Source organism: Pseudorca crassidens, chromosome 9 (genome assembly GCF_039906515.1).
Source record: "Pseudorca crassidens isolate mPseCra1 chromosome 9, mPseCra1.hap1, whole genome shotgun sequence".
Classification (NCBI taxonomy): Eukaryota; Metazoa; Chordata; class Mammalia; order Artiodactyla; family Delphinidae; genus Pseudorca; species Pseudorca crassidens.
The window spans coordinates 51,966,854-51,992,094 of NC_090304.1; the positions used below are offsets into that span (position 1 = coordinate 51,966,854).

Consider the following 25,241-nt stretch of genomic DNA (forward strand, 5'->3'; position numbering starts at 1 on the left):
GATAAATGCTCCAGATTCCTTGTCACTCATGTGGGAAATCTCTGAGGCATGTTCTGTGCTGCCTCCTAGAGGTTCCCAATGGGATTGACCCCCAGGGATAATCTGTTGACTGACCGCTGTTGGGCTGTACCTCACAGGCCTACAAAGGCCTGTGCTTGCCCAGCTTCAAGACCGAAGAAAGAGCCGGAGTCAGCGACAAAGACATCAATGGTTTAATGGATGGGGGAGCTTACACGTCTGAAGCAAGGTCCTGGAGCAACCGTGGAGCAGGACATGGCAGCGGTCTTCACTCCCAGGGGGTAGAAGGGGATTGACATCAGGTTGGCTCATTGGTTACCAGGGAAACTAACAGAGGGGCACACCCCTCACTGCCCCTTTGATAAGAACAATTACCAGCTGGGGCCTGGGGCAAGTAGGTAGGAAGATCAGTTATGTGAGTAGGGTGTAGGTGAAGCAGGCACTGGTCGGGCAGGGGATGTAAAGACAGCAAGAGAACAGCCACCTTGAGTGGCCTGAACATACAACCACCCTGAATTGGCTTCCTTTCTTTCCCTGTCTTACTTCCCCAGGCCCTTAGTGATGCTTTCAGGATCATCTCAGAAATTAACTACTTGCACTTGATTCCTTGCCCCGGTGTTGGCTTCTGGGCGAACCCAAACCAAGATAACCCTCTGTCTCCCTCACATTCACATCTAATCTGCCTAAATCCTGCTGATTCTACTTCCTAAAAAGTCCCCACAATCCCCCTTCTAATCAGTTCCTCACTTATCACCCCTCCTCCATCCCTACCAGCTTGGCCACCTGCCTGGACTACTGGCCCTTACTGGTCCCCTGCCTCCTCTTCTGCCTGTCCGCACAGCAGCTGGGACGAGCAAACTTTCTAAGACATTACTCTGATTATGCCTCTCCCCTGCGTATACCCTTCCATGGCTCCCATCGCCCTGAGGATAAACTAAGCTTCCCAGCCTGACGTTCAAGGCCCTGCAAGACCTGGTCCCTCCCGCCTCTTCAGCCTTGTCTGTCCCACTCCTCCCTTCCACTGGACTCTCCAACTGAACTGAGACACATAAGGTTCCCAGAATTTGCCACGTTCTCTCTCACTTCCAGGTCTTTTCATGCTGCCCCCTCCCCTGATTTCACCCAGATGACCCTAGTTGTTCTTAAACACCAGCTTAGGACTTGTACCCTGACTTCCCCTGTACCCATGTCTCCAGGCTGGGCCAGGGGCCCCTCTGGGTTCCTATGCCTCAGTGCACATCACTGCATCCCTCTGCCCACAACATCCTGGCTTATCCCCTCTCCAAGCCAGACACTTCTTGAGGGCACTAGCCGTGGACAATTCATCTTTGTATCCCCGGTGCCCTGACCATGCTTGGGCACATAGAGAGGGTCAGAGAAGAGATGAATGATAATGATGACTCTAAATCCCCAAAGAGACCTATATTCATTCCCTCATTTAGTTATTATAGAGCCCTGTGCCAAGTGTGGAGAAAACAGGGCTGGTGAACCACAGACACAGTGCCTGTGTTCGTAGGCAGTGTTCCAGACACTGTTCTGGAACAGTGTCTCACCTCTGCTGGTGAGGGAGCGATGTGGAGAGAGACTACATCAGGCCAGAGCGATCCGGTGCATCAGAGGCCAACACTGGGGCCTTGGGAGCCCCGAGGAGGCCCTGGGCACTGTCTGATGGGGAGGGGGACAGAGAAGCCTTCTGAGAGGAGGTGCGTCCTCTCTGTGCTGGCCCTGATCACCCTTTGTCTTTGCAAAGCATGTGGGGGGCTGGGGAGTCAGGGGAGAAGCAGGGTCTATTACTGTGTCCCCTATAATCTCACCTCCTCCTTCCCATCAAAGCTGACCTTTACCCGGTTGGTCATTCCCATTCATGTCTTCATACATAAGTATAGTATTATTTTGCATGTTTTAAAACGTTATGTTCATAGTATCATACTGTGTGTATCCTCCCATATACTTCTTTATTCAGTTCCATTATAGTTGTGAGATTTAGCTTTGTCCGTGTGCTGCTCTGGTTCATTCATTTTTGTCTGTTGTATAGTATTCCATTACATGCTTATACGGTCATCCCTTAACATAACCCATTCCTGATAGTAAATCTGTAGATAGTAAAAGCTCATATTACAGAATTTTATCTGGGAAAAATAATAATATGTTGCCAGCTCATCCAAAAACTTCCGCTAATTTCACCCCAATATCATTGAAATTCTTTAAAACTATTAATGATCACCAAGGATTTCTGCACAATATAAAGCTGTGTTGTCCAATATGGTATCTGCTAGCCACACGAGGCTATTTAAGTTTAAACGTAAATGAATTTAAAGTTAAAAATTTCAGGTCCTCAGTTGCACTAGACGCATTTCAAGTGCTCAGTAGACACATACGGCTGAAGGCTATCATATCACATTGGACAGCCGATATAGGATGTTTCCATCATTGCATAAAGCTCTAAAGCATTTAAAACACTGATTGCTTCATTATCTAACACTGAATGAGCTCTGTTTTAAAAAATATTTTTTAATATTTATTTATTTGGTTGCACCAGGTCTTAGTTGCAGCTTGTGGGCTCCTTAGTTGCGGCATGCACGTGGGATCTAGTTCCCTGACTAGGGATCAAACCCGGGCCCCCTGCATTGGGAGCTCAGAGTCTTATCCACTGTGCCACCGGGGAAGTCCCCTGAATGGGCTCTTTTTGTTTGTTTGTTTGTTTTCTCACATGTAGCACAGCTCCTGTGTGTGATGGAGGAGGATACGTGCCTGGCCAAGCTTACATCTTTCACGTGTCCAGCCCTCTCAATGAGCTTTATTACTTCCACATTTTCTTCTAATGCGTGGGCTTTCTTAAGCCTCTCAGGCTCAGGTTTTCCCACTTTCTTAGAAGACATTTTTGCTTAACAATGAGGGGAAGATGGTAACAATTACGTACCAAATAAGTTTAAGGAACACAAGCATGAGGTGCGAGCCTATCCTATTGGGAGAACAGAGGAGTTATCACCACAGCTTACCCCACATCCTCTCACCCAGACTTGTGCTGGGGAGCACCTGCAGGTTTGTTATGTCAGGTTTTCTACTAGTAAAAAGTTTTGAAAGTCATTGTAACAATTATCGGGAGAGTGAGCGTTCAGATAGAAAGGAACACCTGAATGAAAATGTATTTTTCCATTCTCTTATTGATGGGTATTTAGATTGTTCCCAATGTTTTGCTTTAGAGAAAATGCTGTGATGTACATTTTTCTACACCTGCTAAAGTTTATCCGGGTTATTTATGTTGGGGTGGAATAACTCTTTCAGATGATGTGCATCTTCAACTACTAGATATTGACAAATTGTTCTTCAACTTGGTATGTTCAATTTCGAGTCCTACCCACAGTGCATAAAAGTTCCCATCTCTCCACACCCTCAACAAAGTTGGTGTTATCAAACTCTTTAATTTTTGCTAATCCGATGTGTGTGAAATGGTATTTACTTGAAATTTGTGGGTTTACTTGAAATTTCCCTGATTGATTGTGAGGTTGAACATATTTTCGTATGTGTATTGGCCGTGCTTGCTTTCTCTTCTGTGAAATGCCTACTCACGTTTTTTGCTCATTTTTCTATTAGGTTGTTTGGTTTTTTTCTTATTGGTATATAGGAGTTATTTATATATGCTGAATAATAATCCTTGTCTGTTAACATGTTGTAATACCTCCTCTCAGTTTGTGGTCTTTTTTTTTAGTATTTTGGTTTTTGTTTTTAAATATCTATCTATTTAGGCTGCACAGGGTCTTAGTCGAGGCATGCGGGATCTTCGTTGCCACGTGAAGGATCTTCATTGCGGCATGTGGGATCTTTCAGTTGCGGCTTGCGAACTCTTAGTTGCAGCATGCCTGTGGGATCTAGTTCCCTGACCAGGGATCGAACCTGGGCCCCCTGCATTGGGAGCATGGCGTCTTAGCCACTGGACCACCAGGGAAGTCCCTTTTAGTATTTTGGATTAATAGAACTTTTAAATTTTTATTATACTTGAGTTTATCACTTTTTTTCCTTTATGATGTTTTCTTTTTTCTTGTTTATGTTTTTGTTTAAGAAAGCCTCCTTAATCCTGGCACATAGTAGGAATTCAATAAATGATTGTTGAATACAGGCTGCGATGGGAGCTGAAAGGAGAGGCTGGTTGTCTGAGTGTTGCAGGTGTTGGGCTAAGGTGACAGGGGCTGACGGTGTTGTCGTGAAGATGAGGGCATGGGGGAGATTACTGTAGAGAAGAGGGCACTTCAGTCCTCAGAGGGGAGAAGTCCAGGGAGCAATAGGTCTGAGGTGCAGGAGAAAAGCTGGGCTGGAGGTGGGAACTGTGAGTGTCCAGCACACAGGGGTAATTTAAGGAGAGCCATTGCCCTCCCCCAGGGAGAATGTGCAGAGAAGATGAGGGTGGGACAGAGCCCTGAGAGGAGTCTGGGAAGCAGGAGGAGAAGGGTGCTATGGAGGCCACACAGGGAGTTCTTGACAGTATCCATCGAGTGACTTCCTGGGCAGTCCTTCAGGGGCACGGAGGTCACTGGGTCCTTAGAGGAGCCATTTTGGGGATGCTCTGGGAGCAGAGACTAGATAAATGGGCTGAGGACTGCAGAGGAGGCAACTTTTCTGAGGCCACCAGCAGTGAAGGGAAGAGAGGGGGCAGTGCCTGGAGAGGGGGGCTCCAAGGCTTAAGAAGACACTGGAGCATGTTCACAGGCTGGCAGGGGTGGAGACGAGGACTCCCAAGGGCGTGGGGACCTGGCTGCAGAAGCAGAGAGCAGCTCTGGGCACTGCTGGGGCCTTCACCTCCGATAAAAGAAGAGCCACCTCTTGGGGAGGGGGGTGCTGAGCAGAGAGGTCGGGGGCAGGAACTTACGTGAGCCCCCTCCACTGAGCCTGGCCTCAGTCCTAATGTCTACCTAGCACAGGTGAGAACCAGTGAGCCTTTGGTGAGTGAATTTTCTTGGTCAGTCAGGTAGCAGGTGGGGCTGGGGTGTCAGTGAGTTAGAGCTTGTGGAGAGGGAAGATTTGGAAGAGCTACCATGAAGGGAGAGAAGAGCTTCCCTAGGTGAGGGTTTCTAGGGGCCCAAGTCCGTTGAGTCACAGGCAAACACTTCTCCCCTCAAAGGACTGGCAGCAACCATTTCCCCTTGAGCCAGCCAAGGCCTCAAGGCCCCTTGGTTCAGGCGAAGTGGGTATGACAACAGCCCATGACACCACATATCCCTGGCTCTGTCCTCCAGTCTCCACCTCCCACATCCTCCCTGGGCCAGCGGCCATCATCTTTTCCCAGACTGTAGAACAGCCTCCTAGCTGGGCACCTGCTGCTACCTTGCCCCTCCTACCCATTCCTTATTCTCCATCCAGCAGCTGGAGAGTTTGATTAAAATGATATTTGATATACAAATATCGAATCATTATGCTGTACACCCGAAACTGATATAACATTATATGTCAACTATACCCCAATTTTATTTTATTTTATTTTATTAATTTATTATTTTTTTTGCGGTACGCGAGCCTGTCACTGTTGCGGCCTCTCCCGTTGCGGAGCACAGGCTCTGGAAGCGCAGGCTCAGTGGCCATGGCTCACGGGCCCAGCCGCTCCACGGCATGTGGGATCTTCCCGGACCGGGGCACGAACCCGCGTCCCCTGCATCGGCAGGCGGACTCTCAACCACTGCGCCACCAGGGAAGCCCCATATACCCCAATTTAAAAAAAGATATTTGCTTATGTCACTCCACTGCTCTAAATGTTTTGTGACTCCCACGGCTCTTTGGACAAAAGCCAAGGTCCTGACTTTGGGCTGTGTGGGCTGGCTGCTGCCGCTCCTTCAGGCCCATCTCCCACCATGCCTCCTGGCTCGTGGGGCACCTCCCACTCTGGCTGTGCTTCATTTCCCGGAACATGCCAAGCCCTTTCCTGTCTCACCCTCTTTAAGTTTCCCCTGCCTGGGACTCTCTTCTCCCTCACCGTCACCTGGCTGAGGCCAACTCCTCACTCTGGTCTCAGCTTAAAGGGCACTTCCTCTGGGAAATGTTCCCAAATGTTACTATTTATTTATTTATTTGGCTGAATATCCCGCGGCAGGCGGGATCCTAGTTCCTCGACTGAGGATTGAACCCGTGCCCCCTGCAGTGGAAGCATGGAGTCCTAACCACTGGACCGCCAGGGAATTCTCCCAAATCTTACAATTTAGACTAGATTCCTTCCCCCTCCCACCCCCATTATAATCTCTCCTCTAACCCTTCACTTTTCCTTCTTAGCACTTACCACAATGTGTAATTCTGTATTAATTTATGTGACTATTTATTTAACATCTGGGGCCTCCACCAGATTATAAACTCCATGAGGCCAGCGCTATCTGGACTGTCCTATTGACTTGGATCTGCAGTCCTAGCACAGAACCTGCCACAGAACAGGAACTCAACAACTGTTGATTAAAAGCTGCAGCGGTAGCCAAGAGGAGGGGCTGGCTTGTCTGAGGGCTACTGGTCAGGGGAGGTTTCAGAGATGAGGGAATTAGAGGCCACTGTCCATAAGAGAGCTTAGGAGATAAAAGAAGAGAAGGAAGAGGAGTGACAGGAGGAATGCTGACATTGATGAGCACCAATTATGTGACAGGCGCTGTCTCATTATACCATCCCAGTATCACTCCCACCCCCACCCCCCATCTTTAGTAGGATGTCCAGCTAGCTGGGTGTCCTGGGGTAAAATAATCCCCCTGAACCTCAGTTTCTTAATCTGTAAAATGGATTTGTGACACCAAGATCCTGGCGTTGTTATGAGAATCAGGGAGCAGTGTACAGTATAGAAAGTGCCACCAATCCATGCTTTAGGGGTACTTGAGCTCTGGAGTCAGACTGTCTGAGTTCAAACCTCAGGTCTGCCACTTACCAGCTGTGTGACCTTGGACAAGTCACTTCATCTCTGTGCTTGGGTTTTGCCTCCTGTAAAATAGGGATAATAATACTTCTGGAATTGCTATGAGGATTAAATGAGGTAATGTATTAAAACACCTAGTATGATGCCTGGCACATAGTAGGTGCTCAAGAAATAGCATTTATTTTTATCCCTCCCTCCCCACCACCATTCCAGAATTGCAGAATGTCAGAGCTGGAAAGTTGGAATCACCACTTAGGCCCCCCACCCCACCCCAGGCCCCCAATACAATGGGGGAAACTGAGGCCTAGAGAAGGTAGAAAAGGTGAGGGAATCTGGGCTGGAGTCCAGGGCTCCTGGGTCCCGGTCCAGAGCACCGGTTCCTGACACCTGCGGCCTCTTCCAGAACTATCACCTCCCCCGGGTTCCCCAGCGGCTGTTAGTCCAGCCGGGTCCTGCCTGGGCAGGAGCGGCAGTCCAGCTCCGGCTTGGAGGCCGCCCGGCCACACCACCTCCCCACCTCTTTGCTCTTGCGGCGCGAGGAGCGGGGATGCCCGGGGTTTGAGCTGCAGCCGCTGCCTTCTGCCTGTGCGGAGCTTCGGTTCGCGGATTCGCCTCGTGCCAGCGCCGGAGCAAATGAAGTCCCCGGCCCGGGGGTTTCGCGGTCCAGATGAGGACTGTGGGGGTGGGGTGGGGACCGAGGGGCAGGCAGTGCCAGGGTGAGTGGGTAGAGGGCAGCTCTGCCCACGCCAGGCTTGCGTTGCGGGCCCCAGGTGGGGTTCCCCAGGGGGAGTGAGTGTGTATGTGAGGGAAGGAGTGTGGTGGGTATGTCGTGGGCAGTATGTAAGAGATTAGTGTGGGCAATGTGTGTGTACTGGGTTGTATGCAGTTAGTGTGTGGTGTGTGCTAGGTGTGTCGAGTGTGACCAATGAATTGTGGTGTTGTCTGCGTGCAAGAAGTGTGGTACCTACCTACCTATAGCCATGACTGACTGTACCAGGGTAACCCGGGGGTTCCACGTGTGTGCCCAGGGTGTGTGCCCACTGTGTGGTGGGAGCAATCACACGATGGTGCATGCATGCATGTGGTGCCTGTTGTGAGATGTGTGTTGTGTGTGTGGCACATCCATGGCTCTGTGCAGTGTGCTGGAAGACGAGAAGCATTTGTGCAGCTCTTACTATGACAGAACATTTTCCATGAAATGTTCCCTAGGGTGGTTCTGACTTTTCCACCCAGCACTCCTAAGGGCTTGGGAGAGTGAAAGCTCACCCTGGACCTGGGTGGAGGAAGTACAGCTAGTCCCACGCTCACCCTCCCACAGGCACATGTGGGTGTGCGCACAGGCACACACACACGAAGATTCTTTGAAGTCTCATTGTTTAATCTTCAAAATTCATGTGGATTTTGCATTCCTCTCTGTAATATTTTTGCATTTGTTTTAATGTAAAAATATTGTTCTGGTAAGTTCCCATCCAGAGAGTTGACTCAAGGCTTGGTGATGAGCTGGGTTTATCCTGCTGGGGGCCCTTCGGCACCTGTAAAGTAGGAGGACTCCGCTGCCTGTCCTCCAAACTGAGATAGCAGGACTTAGACCTCCTGGGGGAGTGTGGCAGCATGTCTGGTGTGTGCTGTGTGTGCAGACGTGCAGCCGAGTTGTGTGGTGGGAAGCTGGAGTTGTGTATGGCCATGTGCACTGTATGTGAAGGAAGGGGTCACAGGGGCGTGGGGATGTGTCCTGCATGGGGGAACTGTGGTGGGGTCTGTCTGTCATTTCTAATGCAGGGGCAGGGAAGCTGGGCTTCTCAGGAGGAGCTGTGACCATCAATGAGGTTCTCACCTTTTCTGCACTGACTGGGCAGGAAGAGGCTGCAGGACCCCAGGGGACCAAGGTGAAGGGGGTTCCTATAGCAAGCCACCACCTGGGACATCCAAGCCTGGTTTAAATCCCACCTGTGGCACTCTCTACATGTAGGACTTAGGGCAAAACCTTTCTGTGCCTCAGTTTCTTCCTTTGTAAAATGGAGACATTAATAGTATTTGCCTTGTAGGGTTATTGTGAGGATTGACTGAGTTCCTGGCTGTAAAGTGCTTGGCATATAACAACCCTTAACAGGTTGTAAAACTATAATGACAGTGATGGAGCTGCCGTATAAGTGGTCCCTTCCTGCTCTAAGAACTCTCCGTTTCCACAGAGCCAGTGATTTCCCATGAGCTGGGCAGGTGGGAATCTGAGAGTCTCCCACTTAAGTATGTCTGAAGGATCCCTTCCTGTCCCCAACCTCTATCGCTGTTGAACTCTCAGAGACTCTCTGGCTCCTGGGAAGATACAGTCTGAAAGGGGAAGATGTTGAGTCTCTGGCAAGGTCTGGGATGGGGCGTGGGAGAGAGGCTGAAGGGAGAGCTGCCAGTGCAGGCATGGAGCTTGGATGGAGGCCTCTTTCCTGACAAACATGGGAGGAACAGAAAAATGCTGGCCTGTGCCCTCGAGTGTGTACACGTGTGTTTGTGTGTGTGTGTGTTTGGAGACTGGCAGGGGCAGGGGCAGGAGTGCCCTCTGCCTGGAATGAGGAAAGTTAAGAAGAGTAGGATTAGGGATGTGTGGTCCTTGGGCCAAAGCAGGCCCTGGAAGTTAGAGGAATGCTGCAACATCAGGGTTAGAGCAGGTGGGTCTGAGCTCCAGACCAAAGCGAACCAGGAGACCCCTCAGGCTGGGCTTCATTTTGGGGGAGAAATATTTGCATTGGCAGAGCAAGAGCCCTTGTTCCTGGTGACTTCATTGGGTCAGTTTAGAGAAAGTGCCCAGAGGCCTTGGAGAAGGAGGGGACATAGAAGGCAGTGTCCAGAGCTGTGGAAACATATTCAGGGAGGACACCTAAATATATCCGCCTTGGTGGCGGGGTGCTGTGATGGGCTGGCAGTGAGGCTTGGGCTAGAGGAGTGGCAGACCACTGTCCCCACTGTCCCCAGGCAAGGAGTGCTTCGGCCCTGGATGCTTCTCCAGGAGATCTGGAGGACAGAGCCCTGTTGGGCAGCAGAAGGCCTGGCCCAGCCACCACTGGCTGGGTGACAAGGCCAGTTCTCTCTTCTCAGCTGTCGGGGGGGGGGGGGATGGAGTAATGTTGGCATCATTTCTGTCCCTGGTTTCCTTTGATCCATAATTCCAGCTATAATTATTTATGATTCTACAGCCCTAGCCCTAAGAGTCTGTAATCTCAACTGAAACATTCTAAGAGTCTATAATCCAAACTCCAACTTTCTATTCTCCAGCTATAACATTCCCTGATTCTAGCTCAAGTGTTCAAGGATTCTGACCAGTCTGGCAGTCTGACACTTTCAAGTGTATAAACTACCAGGAAAGGTATACTAGAGGTCACTTCTGCAGCTATTTGAGAAACCCCCAGGAAAGGGCCCTCCACAGCCAGCCACAAGCACTGGAGCTGCTCCTATGTGTTGAGGGAATGTCCTTGGTCCATGGCCATATGCTGCCTGGGAAGGCTGACAGTGAACCCAGAGGTTCCTTCTCATCGGGGCAATGGAGGTGTTTGGAGTAGCTCTGGGTTCAGGGGAAGGCGTCTCAGGAGAGGAAATGGTTCAGATACCGAGTTGTCATCATTCCCCACAGGATGAAGGAATTGTGGGATCACTGGGCTCTTGGAGGGGACACGAAGAGGAAGAAGGGAAAGAACAAGAAATGGGGCTGAGGAGACCCCAAAGGCAAACCTCGTTCTGTCTGAGAGACTCTCCAGGCACCTTAGGTTGTAGAAAAGATTCCTGTGGTGTTAGTAAGAACAGCGCCGTTAATGCACAGTCGTGTTCGAACTCGGCATGGGCTGGCAATTGGAGAACTGAGGGCCAGTCCCCGCTTCAGCTGTGTGACTTTGGACAAGTCCCTTTCCCTTTCCAGGCCTCACTTTCCTCCTCTGGCAATCTAGCGCACAGGACTACAACTCCCTGACCTCTCTCTCTGACCAATGGGGACATCATCACTGTCATGGAGACCCGGTCCTTGGACAAGTCTATAAACATGAGTCGAATGAGGGAGGAGGGAATGAACAAATGAATGATCAGATGAAAAGATGTGAAAATATAGCCTAAGGCACCATGATTATGAACCCCTTCCCTCCTCCCCACTCAGCCTCAGCCCACATCTGAGAAACTGGTCTCAGAACTTAAAGAACTGGGGGGTGCGGTGGAGGGGTGGGGGCGGTTTCCTGTGGCACAGACCTGGATTGGTGGAGAGTTTAAGAGATTGGGCGGTGGGAACTCCTTGGGTGTCACCGTTTGCCCTGCAGCATTTCCACTGCCAGCCCTGCCCTGAGCCTTGGGCAGCAGGCCTGCTGATTCACGATGCTCTCCCTGATTATTTCCCCATGATCACCCCTCAGCTCCCGAGCTGATGATTGAAGGAAGGAACTGTAGCTTCAGGGGCAGTGGCTCTGGAGGCTGGGATGGTAAGCAGGAGCCCCCAAGAGATTGGTGGAAGAGTAGAGCCAGAAGGGTCCTGAGCCCCCAGGCCATGTGAGGCAGGGTGAGGGGGGGAGTGGCCCAGGTCTGAGCAGGTGTTGGCATGAATGAAAACGGGGGGCCGGTAGCACACACTCACCAGGCACCTGCTGTGTGAGGCACTGTGCCCAGTTCTTGCCTGTGTGCTCTCTGTCCTCCAGCCACCCTGGCAGGAAGGAGGGGTTTGGGTGTATCCTGGGCTTCTTCCTCATTTCTCCTTATTCCCCATTTCCACCATTCAGTTATCAAGCCCCACTGAACCTGCCTCCCGAATATCTCTCTAGTGGTCCCCTTGTCTCCAGTCCTGTGACTCTGGCCCAGCTCTGGAATCCTCACAGCCTCCCCACCTCCCGCCTCTTACTTTGGCTGCCAGGAAGCTCAATCACCATCTTAGTCTAGGTTTCTGCTGCTGTTTCACTGCTCTGCCTCTAATGGGATCATGTGGCATATGTGGCTTTTGTCTGAGCTGCTTCCAGCCTTTTATGGGCTTGGAAATTTTAAAGCAATCCATAAGTAAAATCTGCTATTCCCTAGATTCTTATGAGAACATCCACTGGCTTCTTGGATTTTTCGCTTTTTTTTTCTTGCCTCTCCCACCAGACTGACTCCCACCCAGACATGGAGACATTGCAGCTGAATGAAGCAGTGTTCAAATCCTGGCTCTGCTACTACTAGCTACAGGAACCTTGGGCAAGTTACCTAACCACTCAGTGTGCCTCCCTTTCCCATCTGTAATATGAAGATAATAATGGTACCTACTTTGCGTGGGTTTATGAGGATTAAATGAGATAGTATAAGCACTGTGGTAAGCACTGTGTTTGTCAGTATAGATTGCTTGAATGGGTCTTAGCCATCCTGGGAGAACCTGGGGGATGAGGGGCTGGCTCTGTATGGAGTTTCTATATCAGTGCTTCTCAAAAGTCAATGTCTGCCTGAAACCCTTAAGGATCTGATTCACTTGGTCAAGGTGAGGCCTCCAGGCACATTCCTGACCTGCTCTCAGAGGATGCTAAAGCTTTTGTGCAAAGTCCATGCTTCAGTCTACTCTGTGAGGACGTGACTGTGGATAGAATCCTTGTAAACTGTAAAGTGCTTGACTGTTGTACCTGGACAGGGGTTCCTGCCAGTGACTGAGGGCAGGAGGATAGCTGTGAAGGGGTCAGTGCCCACAGGCAGCTGAGGACCCCAGGAGGAGGGCTTCGGCCTTGGGCACACCCCTCCGCCACTATGAGAAGCCTATATCCAGGGCTGAGCAGGCCAAGTTAATCCTCTAAACCTTCCTCCTCCTCTTGTGTAACGGCTTTTGTTCCCCAGGGAAATTGAGAGCCTGCTGTGACCGGGAACCCCACAAATCTTCCACGGCATCTGGGCCTGCCTGGGATTGTGGCAAGGATTGCTGAGCCTGGGAAAACAAGGCCTCTAAACTGGGGGTTTGTGGGCACCCCAGGAGTGGGCCCATGTGTGCATTACATGCAGAGACACAAGCACAGGCAAACACACGTGTGAATGTACACACTCCAGGGCCACTCTCACGGACACACACGTGTACCGTATACACATGGGTGCAATTCCAAACACATGCACCCCTATGAATACATGTGCCTCTTCCAGGTCAGACCCACTCATAGCTGACACCACCCCCGCCACGTAGACATGCATGTACCTGCCATTCGTGTAGGTACGTCCTCTCCCAGCCTGGGACTTGAGGCTTACAGTTACCTCGGGCTTACACCTTCTCCCGGAATAAGCTTTCCCAGTCCTCCCAGGCCTATCCCTTTCCGTGTCTCCCTGCTCACCTTCTCACCACAAGGACAGAGAAAGGGCTTTTCCTGTCCGCTGCTGGCCCGCTGGTTGGGAGCCGGGGTGTTTTTGTCTTTTCTGTAGAACTGGTTCTGTGGAATTTTCACTTATTGCCCTGCTCTGGGGGTTGCCTCAGGGCCCCACAAGCATGAGGAGGCTGGTTTTCAGATAAACAGGAGTGTTGAACATATAACAACCTGTGTCGTTGGAGTGGTACCTAAAAGTCTGCAAACTGCCCTCTTGCCAGTGTTGTGCTCATTCTTCATTGACAGACCCGAGATGCAGGTGCCTTCATTTCCTCCATTTGGCAGATGAGGGAACTGAGGCCCAGAGAGGGGTAGGACCCACCTGAAATCACATCTGAGCAAGATTAGGCAGTCAACCAAAATCCTAACCTCTTGAGGTTGGGCTGAGGGGAAGTGGCTTCAACCTCCTGGGGCTGAGAGAAGACGAGTTTGGCCTGTCAGAGCTGGGAGGATGGGGCCGGCTGAGGACACAGGCAGTCCCTCACAGGCCAGTGCTCTGCCCTTAGTGCACCATTGTGGACATGCCAGAGGAGAGGGCAGGAGGGGGACAAGACACCTTTGCCTTGCTGTGTGATCCAGGCAAGTCCCTGCCCCTCTCTGGGCCCAGCACCCTGTCTCTACAATGAAACATCGGGGTTGGTTGGAGGACGCACTCCCTCTCCGAGCCTGGGGAAAGCTTCTGCAGGCTGCGAGTGGAAGGCAGGCTCAGGATGCTCCGCGCTGCAGCCTTAGTGGTCCTGAGCTGTGGCCTGTGCCCAGGGAGCCCTCGCCTTGGCCCCTGGCCTGCTGCTGAGACCCACCAAGGCAGGGCCAGGCACAGCGTTGGGGCTCAGGGTCTGGGGTCTCCTCCAGGCTAGGCGGGAGGTGGTGTTGTGAGAAGAGGACCCAGAAAATCCAGACAGTGCCCCCAAGCCCTGTGGATCTCTGCCCCTTAACCTCCCTTATGTTTCTCTATAGTTCTTATCACTACCTGACCTGCTATATATTTACTCATGAACTAAAATAAACTAGTCTCCCCTGCTAGAATGTAGGTGCTACATGGGCAGGGAGTTTTGTGCTCTCAAGTGCATTGAACATTACCTGCACAGAACAGGTGCCCAATAAGTACTTGTAAAAAAAGAAAAAGGAGGAAGAGGAAGAGGACTAACCTCACGGATGGGGAGTGGCTGGCCCAGACCCACCACTGGCCAGAGGCAGAGCCACCCTGGCTGCCTTCTCATCAAGCCCAAGCTCAAGGATGGATTGGAGCTGGGGAAGGCGATGGTGGCCTGGGCTCAGACTTTTCCCCCAAAATCACCCTCAATCTCAGGAGCCATACTCAGTCCACAGGTGGAAGGCAAGGCATCTGGATCCGTGGGGCAAGAGCCAGACAACAGAACCATTAATCTCAGAGTCTCAGCATCCTTTAATGGACCTTCCAGGCACTGCTGAGAAAACCAGGTTAGTCATTCCCTGCAGCAGCAATGAGCAGTGCCAGGACTCTCTTCAGACTTGAGAAAAGCCAGGAGAGGGCTGAGGGGTGGGGTGGAGATGAGGAAGAAAGCGGTCATCCGCTGGGTGCCAAGGCCCTGGGCCAAGCCCTGGTCTGTCTGTGTTTTTTTTTTTTTTTTAATTAATTTTATTTTTTTGGCTGCATTGGGACTTTTTTTGGCTGTGTTGCTGCACGCGGGCTTTCTCTAGTTGCGGAGAGCGAGGGCTACTCTTCGTTGTGGTGCGCAGGCTTCTCGTTGCAGTGGCTTCTCTTGTTGCGGAGCACAGGCTCTAGGCGCGCGGGCTTCGGTAGTTGTGGCACACGGGCTCAGTAGTTGTGGCTTGCAGGCTCTAGAGCGCAGGCTCAGTAGTTGTGGCACACAAGCTTAGTTGCTGCGCGGCATGTGGGATCTTCCCGGACCAGGGCTTGAACCCGTGTCCCCTGCATTGGCAGGCGGATTCTTAACCACTGCACCACCAGGGAAGCCCAAGCCCTGGTCTTTCAATGCCACCTCACTCAATCCTCCCAACAGCCCTTGGGGCTGAATTGACGATACCCATTCTGGGGGTGAGCACACTCAGACGGCAAAGTGACTGGGAAGTGGCTGGTCAGCCTTGGTGTTAGGGACTTGAGCTGGAATGTTCTGGATTTGGGTCTCAGCCCTTGCTTGCCAGCTTGCCAGCTCTGGGCTGAGGCAAGTTACTTCCCCTCCTCGGATTTCTCGGTTTCCTCATTGGCTGTCTCCCGGGACGACTCTGAGATGTGCATGTGACAGTTTGTGGCACCAGAACTGGTTAGAATAGGGGCTGCTCCAGGAGTCAGAATTTCCCCCAGCGCTTGACAGAGCTGCGTGGCGCTCACTCCCTCCTGGGTGAGTGTTCTGGGTCCGTGCCCTGAGAGTGCTAAGACCCCACCTCCCCTCAGAGCTCAGCGATCTTGACAGATGGACCGCTTGCAGCCACTTTGGCTCGCTGCAAGCTGGAGAGAGAGTGGGAGCAGACTTGGGGTCCTCCTCCCTTCCTTGGCCTGGTTGTACCTAGAGCTGCAGCCTGTGCAGCGCATAGGGCAGAGGAGACAGCGACCTGGGGACCAGGCTGGGCCACGGTAGAGGAGGGGAACAGGGCAGGCGGGCCTGGGAGCCACACAGGCCTGGGTTTGAGTCACTTTCCCTCTCTGGGCCTCAATTTGTAACATGGGGGTAACAACGATCTCCCCCTGAGTTTTGAAAAACTGTTAAGTGTTCTATGCTAGTGAGTGCCCCTCAGAGAGGAGGCTATGCCCCCAGGAGCCTGTGATGGGAAGAGGCTGGGAAGGATCAGGACCAGATAGGAGTCCACAGAGGAGGCCCTTAGGAAAGCTCTTGCCTTCACGTGGCTGGTGGGGAAAGTGAGTCCCTGAGTCCTGGTGCAATCTGCTAAAGGGGAGTGCGGCAGGGTGAACGAGTATATCTGAGGGAGCTGTGTTAAAACTTTTCTGGCATTTCTGTTGCCATTGAACTCCCACGACACCACCACAAGGGAAAAACTGAGCAGCACAGCCCGTGGTATGGGCCCTGGCCTCTGGAAGATACTAGGGATGCACATCTCTTGCCAGCTCTAGAATGGGTCCTACACCAATTCAGGGACAGTCTCTCCATCCCTCAGTATCAAATGAGAAGATGAAAGAGAAGGCTCTTTGTAAACTATAAAGTGCTGTGCCTCTGATGGCGCATCTGTGTGTGTGTGTACAAGCCCTCAGGTGTGTATGCATGAGTGAGAATATGCAGATTGTGAGCGTGTGTACACGTGGTGTGCATGCTCACGTTCCCTGGCCTGGCTGGGGCAGTAACTCCATGCTGTCCAAAGCTCCCTGTTTGGCTGGGACTCTTCTCTAAACTTCTTCCAGTCTTTTTTCCGTGTTTCCTCACTGCTCCTTAGTTTATCAGAAGGGAGCAACCTGTGGTCCAGAAACCTAGCAATTGTCTCTGAGCCCGCCCACTCTTCTCCCCTCCAGCTCGCCCTCACCTCATCCGGCCCCTGGAGGCCTGGCTGCCCAGTCTGCAGGGCTGGCAGCTTGCTTGGCTCCCCTGCGCAGCCCACCTGCCACCCATTTTTCCCTCCAAGGCTCTGTGCCAGCCACTCTCACATCATTGTTCCACTGGCTCCTCACAACATCCCAGTACCCCCACCCTCCGGGTGCTCTTATTAATCCCATTTTACAGGCAAGGAAGTGAAATCTCAGTGAGGGGAAATGGCTTTCCCAACGTTACCCAGCCCAACTTGTGGCAGTGCTGGGGTTTCAACTCCTACCTAACTCCAAAATCTTTATCCTTAACTCTTGCGGCCTACCTAGCGAGGGTGTGCTGACTGGCTGGCTGAATGTGTAAATGAATGAAAAAACAAATGAATAAATCACTCAGTCACTATTGAGCTGAAAGAGAAGGTTAAGCGATAATAACAATGGCTGTCACTTATTGAGCACCTACTGTGTGTTAAGTGCTTCACATAAAAGCAAATGCAGCCAAGATTATCATTATCCCCATTTTGCAGTTGAGGAAGATGAAGTTCAGAGAGGTTAAAGCATATTATCCAGGATGGGACCCGGAATTCTAACTTGTCCTCCCTAGAGGAGGCGTGGGTTAGCAGAGCCTGGCGACAGTGCCCACCCATTGCAGCAGAGACACGTCAAGGCTCTCAGGAAACTGTGTCTCCAGGGCCCTCCCCAATGACACCCACACCCCACCCCTCTTGTCCCGGGGCCATTTCCCCATTTGTCTCTGAAATGGGTTTCTATTTCAGTCTGGGGTGGGGATTTGCCGGCCCAGCTCTGACTGTTCCTTTCTGACTGTTGGCACATCTGGTGAGGGCCAGTGCCTTGGCCTGGACATGTGGAGGTGTCTTCCTGTTCCCCCTGCCCCAGGGCCAGCCCTGTCATTAACAGCTCCCATGCGAGGGCAGGCCTGTGCGAGATGCAGCTGTGGGTCTGTGGAGATGGCCTAGGCTGGGTCAGTGGCATCTGTGCCCAGCCCTGTGCTGGATGCCAGGGACCTAGAGGCGAGTAGATCCAGTCCTTCGCTTAGAGAACTCATGGGCAGAGTACTGAAGCCTGGGTGGGTTAAGTCTGTAGTAGTGGGGGCAGAGCCTGGCATCCTGACTCCCAGGGCAGTGCTCAATTTTGTGGCCTGGAACAGACTGGGGGTTGTTCTGTGGCCCCAGGAGAGAGCCTACCTGTGGCGTCTGAGGGGCAGATCTCAGCTCAAAGGGATGACATTGTCTCTGTCGAGCCCGGAGGAGGAGAATCAGCCACTCATTCATTCAGAAGTTTCCGGAGGGCCTTCCGTTGGGGGACAGGGTGGGGGTGGAGGGCACAGGGAAAAGGAATCAGATGTTAAAATCAGAGCTGCGTTTGAACCCAGGCGCCAGCATTTGCTGGCTGTGTGATTTCAGAAAAGTTATTTAACTTCTTGGAATCTCAATTTCCCCATTTGTGAAATGGGGTACTAGAACCTGCCTGGCCAGCTCATGGAGCGGATAAAATAAGATAGTGCGCATTACTTGTAGGTTCTTAGGAAGGTTTAGTTCACTTCCCTCCTCACCCTGGAGAGCCCTTCATGAGGGAGGAGATATTCCTTTAGGCAGCAGCTAGTATGATGATTGAGGCAAGAGACGAAACTTGTAAGGGGTCACAGTGAACCCTCCAGGCTGAGCAACATTCACATTATGGTGCACAGCCTCATTTCTCATTGTCACAAAAGGGAAATAGAGACACAGAGAGGCTGATGTTTGAGGCAGCCTAAAACACCTCTGCTGTAGAAAGTTGCTTCAATAAAAGAGATAATAGATTAAAATCTGAACAGTCCCCAGCCTAGGTCTCCTGACCAAGCTGGAAACCTCCCTGTCAGACTCTCAAACTTATTAAGATTCACCGAGGACCTACTTTATGCCAGGCCCACACCATGGCTTTATTACAGATTTATCTTTATAATAACAGCAACAGCCATGAAAGGTTAATACTGTAAGCCACATTTAGTAAGTGGGGAAACTGAGACTCAGAGTTTTGCATAACTTGCTCAAGGTCATACAGCTAATAGAAGCTGAGGGAGGATTCAAAACCAGGACAGTCTGGCCCTGAAACCCATGGCTGTCCTACTCCATGGGGTACTTGGTCCACAAAAGACGTCAGGCCTCCGATCAGAAATACATATACCAAAAAGGTAAAATATAAATGACAACATAAAAAAGGAGTAATTAGGGAAATGTAAATCAAAATCACAATATGATACCACTTTATACCCATTAGGATGGCAGTAAGGAAAAAGACGGACAATAACAAGTGTTGGTGAGGATTTGGAGAAGTTGGAACTCTCATATGTTGTTGGTGGGAATGTAAATTAGTGCAGCCACTTTGGAAGACTTTGTCAGTTCCTCAGAAAGTTGAACATAGAGTGACCACATGACTCAGCAGTTCTATTCTTAGGTATGTACCCAAGAAAATTGAAAGCATACATCTGTTAGACCTGCGCGGTCTCCTAGGAGTTTCGACTCGCCCAGGAAACAACAAGAGTCGGAAGCCGATGCAAAACGCAAGAGGTTTATTGAAGGCCGGTGCACCGGGGTTCCTTGGTCCTCACGTAGGAGGTCGAAGAAGGAACCCTTTTGGGCGCGAATATGTCAGTTTTATAGGTTCCCACTTCCCCGTATGTAAATTATAGATTTGGTTGTGTTCTCCTGCTGATTGGTCCCGGCTTAGGCTCGGACCAGAGAGGGAGCTTGTCCCCAGCTGCCTGATTGGTCTTTGACAGACACCTTTTTTACATTTTGTTATCTCCCTCCTCCCCAGCTGCCTGATTGGTCTTTGACAGACACCTTTTTTACATTTTGTTATCTCCCTCCTTCTCGGAAGGGGGCCGGACATCCTGGAAATTCACCCATTGTCTAAGAAGCCCCTATTGTCTGGAGAGTTCTTAATCATTAGCTGGAACAATGTCCCTCGAGTCCCACACATCCACATGAAAACTTGTATGCAGATGTTCATAGCCATGTTATTCATAATAGCCAAAAACTGGAAACTACCTAAATGTTCATCAGTTGATGAATGGTTAAACAAAATATGGTATATCCCTACAATGGGATAGTATTCAGCCACATAAATGAAATGCTGGTCCATGCTACAACCTGAATGAACCTTGAAGACATTATGCTAAGTGAAATAAGCCAGTAACAAAATCATGCTTATTATATGATTTCATTTATGTGAAACATCCAGAATGGGCAAATCTATATATACAGAAAGTAGATAAGTAACTTCCACAAGATGGAAGGAGAGAGGAATGAGGAGTAACTACTAATGGGTACAGGATTTCTTTCGTGGTAATGAAAATGTTCTGAAATTATATAGTTGGGGTTAATGTTGCACGATCTTAAAAGTATACTAAAAACGGGGCTTCCCTGATGGCGCAGTGGTTGAGAGTCCACCTGCTGACTCAGGGGACACGGGTTCGTGCCCTGGTCTGGGAGGATCCCACATGCTGCGGAGCGGCTGGGCCCGTGAGCCATGGCCGCTGAGCCTGCGCGTCTGGAGCCTGTGCTCCGTGACGGGAGAGGCCACAGCAGTGAGAGGCCCGCGTATCACAAAAAAAAAAAAAAAAAAGTATACTAAAAACCTTTGAACTGTACACTTTGAAAGGGTGAATTTTATGGTAGTTGAATTACATCTTAATTTAAAAAACAACAGGAGCAGGAATATACAGTTAAAAAGAAGTTGAAACTAACATGGGTCCTACAGTAGGAGGTCAGAGAAACTCAACTGTGTGCTTCCTGGCAGCTGGAGCGAACAGGGAGGAGCAGCCTCCAAGAGGAGGAAAGTGCAGCACCTTAGGGAAACCAGCTCTTCCAGGGTGTAGCTCTAGGGCAAGATTCCCACAAGCCTGAGTTGGCTATCATAATGAATTGTCAAAAACACGAATTTCCTTTATCTCCTACCTGAGATTCTGATGCAGATAGCATCAAGAACTGTGAAGGGCATGAGATTGTACCACACTTACAGGCTACTAAATTAGCCTAGTACAGTTTCATGGAGGCTGGCAGAAGACCTAAGACTCCTGGTTAGAGACAAAGAACTCTGTTCCTCACATCAGTAGTAGCAGGGAGAATACCAGTGTTAGCACTGGTTCCTCAAGCCCCAATTCCCACAGGGTAATGTAAAGGCCAGATAATACCTGCCCATGCAATGCCTTTCATTACAAGGGAAGAACCTAGACCTGAGGCAACTCACATCCTTTATAATGGGCAGTGAGCCTACTTGACCTTTGCCCTAAAGGAAGACATTATTTTTGTCATACCAGACAGCCAACAAAACTGCCTTGTGCTCCAAAGGGAGACACTGTCACTCTCTTCCAAGTCTGTTTGCTATGCAAACACCGTTGAAAAGATGGTCTAGAACAAAGGCTGTCTCTGCTTAATAGACTTGCCAAAATCTGAGAGACCCATGGAGAATTAACTCCCGACACATAGGTGTAATGGTCAGGGCTGTTTTTGTTTGTGTTTTATTGTGGTACAATATACATAACATAAAATTTACCCTTTTAATCATTTTATTTGTTTACTTACTTATTTTCATTTATTTATTTATTTTTGGCTGTGTCGGGTCTTCGTTGCTGCTTGCGGGCTTTGTCTAGTTGCCACGAGCTGGAGCTACTCTTCATTGGGGTGCGCGGGCTTCTCTTTGGGGTGCGCGGGCTTCTCTTTGCTGCAGAGCACGGGCTCTAGGCGCGCGGGCTTCAGTAGTTGTGGCACGTGGACTCAGTAGTTGTGGTTTGCGGGCTCTAGAGCGCAGGCTCGGTAGTTGTGGCGCACGGGCTTAGTTGCTCCGTGGCAGGACAAGGGCTCGAACCCACGTCCCCTGCACTGTCAGGCGGATTCTTAACCACTGCGCCACCAGGGAAGTCCCTTTAATCATTTTTTAGTGGGAAAATATATATAACATAATATGAACTGTTTTTACTCACAACACTTCTGACACCAAATGTGTGCAGTTTTCTCCTCCTAACACCAACCAATTCTTTTTTTTTAAATTGAAGTATAGTTGATTTACAGTGTTGTGTTAGTTTCTGCTGTACAGCAAAGTGAATCAGTTATACATATATCTACTCTTTTTTAGATTTTTTTCCCATATAGGTCATTACAGAGTATTGAGTAGAGTTCCCTGTGTAATACAGTAGGTCCTTATTAGTTATCTGTTTTATATGTAGTATTAGTAACACCAACCAATTCTGACACCAACTCTGACAGTAAGCCTGGACCCGTTAGGTTAAGGGCTCAGTTGTCTCCCCCACCCACTGCCCCAATTCAGATGTCAGTCACTCGTCCCAGGCCTCCTGTACTTCCAACGGGCTATAAATCAGGAGTTCCCATGACCCCCTCCTAAGGTTCCATAGTTCACTAGAATGGCCCACAGGACCCAGGAAAGCACTTTAACTATAACGAGATTATTATAAAGGATACAACTCAGGAACAGCCAATGGAAGAGATGCATAGGGCAAGGTAAGAGGCGAGAAACATCCATCCCTCTCTGGGTGGGTCATCCTCCCAGCACCTTGATGTGTTCACCAACCTAGAAGCTCTCAGAACACTGTTGTTTAGGGTATTTTTTTATGGAGGCTTCATTTTGGAGGCATGATTGATTACATCATTGGCCATTGGTGATTGAATGCAATCTCTAGTCCCTCCCCCCTCCCTGGAGTTTAGGGGGTGGAGCTGAAAGTTCTAAGCTTCTAATCAAGGTTTGTTCTTTCTGGCAACCCGCCCCCATCCTGAAGTTCTCTATTCTCTAGGTGCCTGCCAAGAGTGAACTTGTTAACAAAAGTTGCTCCTATCACTCAGGAAATTCCAAGGGATTTAGGAGCTCTGTGTGAGGAACCAGGGGCAAAGATAAAATGTATATTTCTTATGCCATACATAAAACATTTTAACCTTTTTTGAATGTACAATTCAGTGGCATTAAGCACATTCACATTTTTATATAACCATCACCACTATCCAAATCCAGAACTATTTTATCTCCAAATGAAACACTCTACCCATTAAACAATAACTCCCCATTTCTCTCTCCCCAACCCCAGGTGACCACTATTCTGCTTTCTGTCTCTATGAATTTGACTATTTCAGGTACCTCATATAAGTGGCATCATACAATATTTGTCCTTCTGTATCTGGCTTATTTCACTTAGCATAATGTTTTCAAGATTCATCCATGTTATAGCATGTGTCAGAATTTCCTTCCTTTTTTGAGGCTGAATAATATTCCATTGTATATATATACCACCATTTGTTTATCCATTCTTCCATGCGTGGACACTTAGGTTGTTTCTACCTTTAAGCTATTGTAAATAATGCTGTTAGGAACATTGGCATTTATATAAATATCTGTTTGAGTCTCTGCTTTCAATTCTTTTCACCTAGAAGTGAAGCTGCTGGATCTTTTAGTATTTCTATGTTTGTTTTGTTTGTGAGGAACTGCCATACTGTTTTTCATAGCAACTGCACCGTTTTACATTCCCAGCAGCAACGCACAAAGGTTCCAATATCTCCACATCCTTACCAACACTTGTTATTTAATGTTTTTTCTTATAATAGCCATCCTGATGAGTGTGAGGTGGTATCTCATGGTAGTTTTGGTTTGCATTTCCCTACCGATTAGTGATGTTGAGCATCTTTTCCTGTGCTTATTAGCCATTTGGATATATTCTTTGGAGAGTGTCTGTTCAAGTCTTTTGCCAATTTTTGAATTGGTTTCTTTGTTGTTGTTGAGTTGTAAGAGTTCTTTATATATTCTGGATACTAATCCCATATCACATGTGTGATTTACAAATATTTTTCTCCCATTCTGTGGGTTGCCTTTTTACTCTGTTGATGGTATCCTTTGATACTCAAAAGTTTTTAGTTTTGATGGAATCCAATTTATTTTTTCTTTTGTTGCCTGTGCTTTCGGTGTCATATTGGTCAGGTCTGTTTTGATTGCACACAACAAATGCAACTAATTTGGGCAAGAACAGTGTTAGTGAATGTAAAGGAAAATTCAAAAGTAGACCTAGATCAGACATGGTTAGATTCAGCAATTACAGTGATGCCATCAGCAGTCTCTCTTTTTGTATCATTTCTCCTGATTTTCTACTGGCGTCCTACAGTCTCATCCAAGTTCTTTCCAGAAGCACCAGGCTTCCATGGCCCTCATGGCTAATAATCCTGGGAGAGAAACTTTCACGCTGGTTCCACCCAAATCCTGGGGTAGACGCTAATTGGTTCCCCCTGAACCAGTCACTGGTAAGGGGTCTGGATGGATGCTCTGATTGATCAGCTCTGGCTCAGGTGTCCACCTTGAATGAACAAGATTACCATGGAATGGAGGACAGGGCTCCCTATAGGCAGAGATGCTTGACAGGCAAACTCCTCCCCAGAAGGGGTCTAGGAATCTGATAGACAGCTGGGGTTGGGAGGCTGTGTTTGAAAGGACATGCCTCATCTCAGATTTCCCATGGGGGCTACTGGAAGTAGAGAGAATCCTTTTAGTTGGTTCCTGAAGACTTCCTGGAGGAGGCAATGTTTATGAGACCCTGTGATTAGTGAGCAGGTGAGCCTAAGCAAGCTGGGTCCCAGGCAGGTTGAGCAGAGCAATGGAGGGGCTGGATCTCCCTGCCACCTGAGAACCTCCCTACCCCAGCCCTTACTGTAGGAGCTAAGAATATAGACTCTGTAGCCGCACTGCCTGGGTTCATAGCCCAGTAGCCACTCCTTCTACCTGTGCTACCTCAGGCAAGTCAGCTAACCTCTCTGTGCCTTGGTTTCCCCACTTGAGGTATAAAATGAAGATAATACCAGTCTAATCTCACAGGGTCATTATGAGGATTAAATGGAGTATTGTATATCTGGCACCCAGTAAGGGTTCAGTGCTTGTATCATTATTATTATAAGCTGGAGCCTCTTTTCTGACCACATTTGCTGGTATACTGGCTGCTCCAGCTGTGTTCACCATCCTTCAGTGTGCCTCACCCAGCCTCTGCCCTTGCTGTTTTCTCTGCCTGAAATGACCTTTGCCTCTGTGCGCACTTGGCCATTTCATTGCCACCTCCTCTACCGAGCCTTTCCGGCCTGCAGGACCATCGCTCCCTGTCTAGGCTCCCACAGGGCTCTGGAGCAGGATGTCTGCCTCAGATTGTGGGTCTTCAGATACATGTCCCTTGTCTAGGCTGAGCTCCTGAGGGCAGGACCTGGGTCTCCTGTGCCATTGAGTTCCCAGCAGGAGCCTGCCAGCTGCAGTGTGGGGAGAGGGCAATCCAGGGGCAAAAACAGCACTGACTGGGCTGCAAAGGAGAGCGCAGCTGGTCTCAGGAAGTGAAAGTAGCTCAGGGCCTAGTGGGTTGTGTGTGAGGGGCAGGCCTTAGTGCTGAGAACAGAGGGGTCGTCAGGGCCCCGGCTTGCCCTAAGCCATAAAATGCTTAGGCAGGGGAGTGAAGAAGTTAGATTTTTGCTGAGCAAGGACCTCTCTAACTGCAGAAAGGGGATGCATTGCCTGCATA

The 25,241-nt window shown here is 49.6% G+C and overlaps 1 protein-coding gene and 1 non-coding gene across 4 annotated transcripts in view; one reads left to right on the forward strand and one right to left on the reverse strand.

Annotated features, from left to right (window-relative positions):
- The window catches only part of P2RY6 (pyrimidinergic receptor P2Y6), a 59,126-nt gene that overhangs the window by 12,346 nt on the left and 21,539 nt on the right, over positions 1 to 25,241 (forward strand). The window contains exon 1 of one of the 3 annotated variants that reach the window (XM_067750273.1): positions 14,485 to 15,560. The exons of the other annotated variants lie outside the window; for them this stretch is intronic. The gene's annotated coding sequence lies outside the window, so the exon portion shown is untranslated. Of the gene's footprint in view, positions 1 to 14,484; positions 15,561 to 25,241 lie in introns of those variants that run through there. 3 annotated transcript variants of the gene reach the window in all.
- Positions 3,892 to 3,964, reverse strand: TRNAW-CCA (transfer RNA tryptophan (anticodon CCA)). The gene has a single exon. It is a non-coding gene; the product is annotated as a tRNA-Trp (tRNA).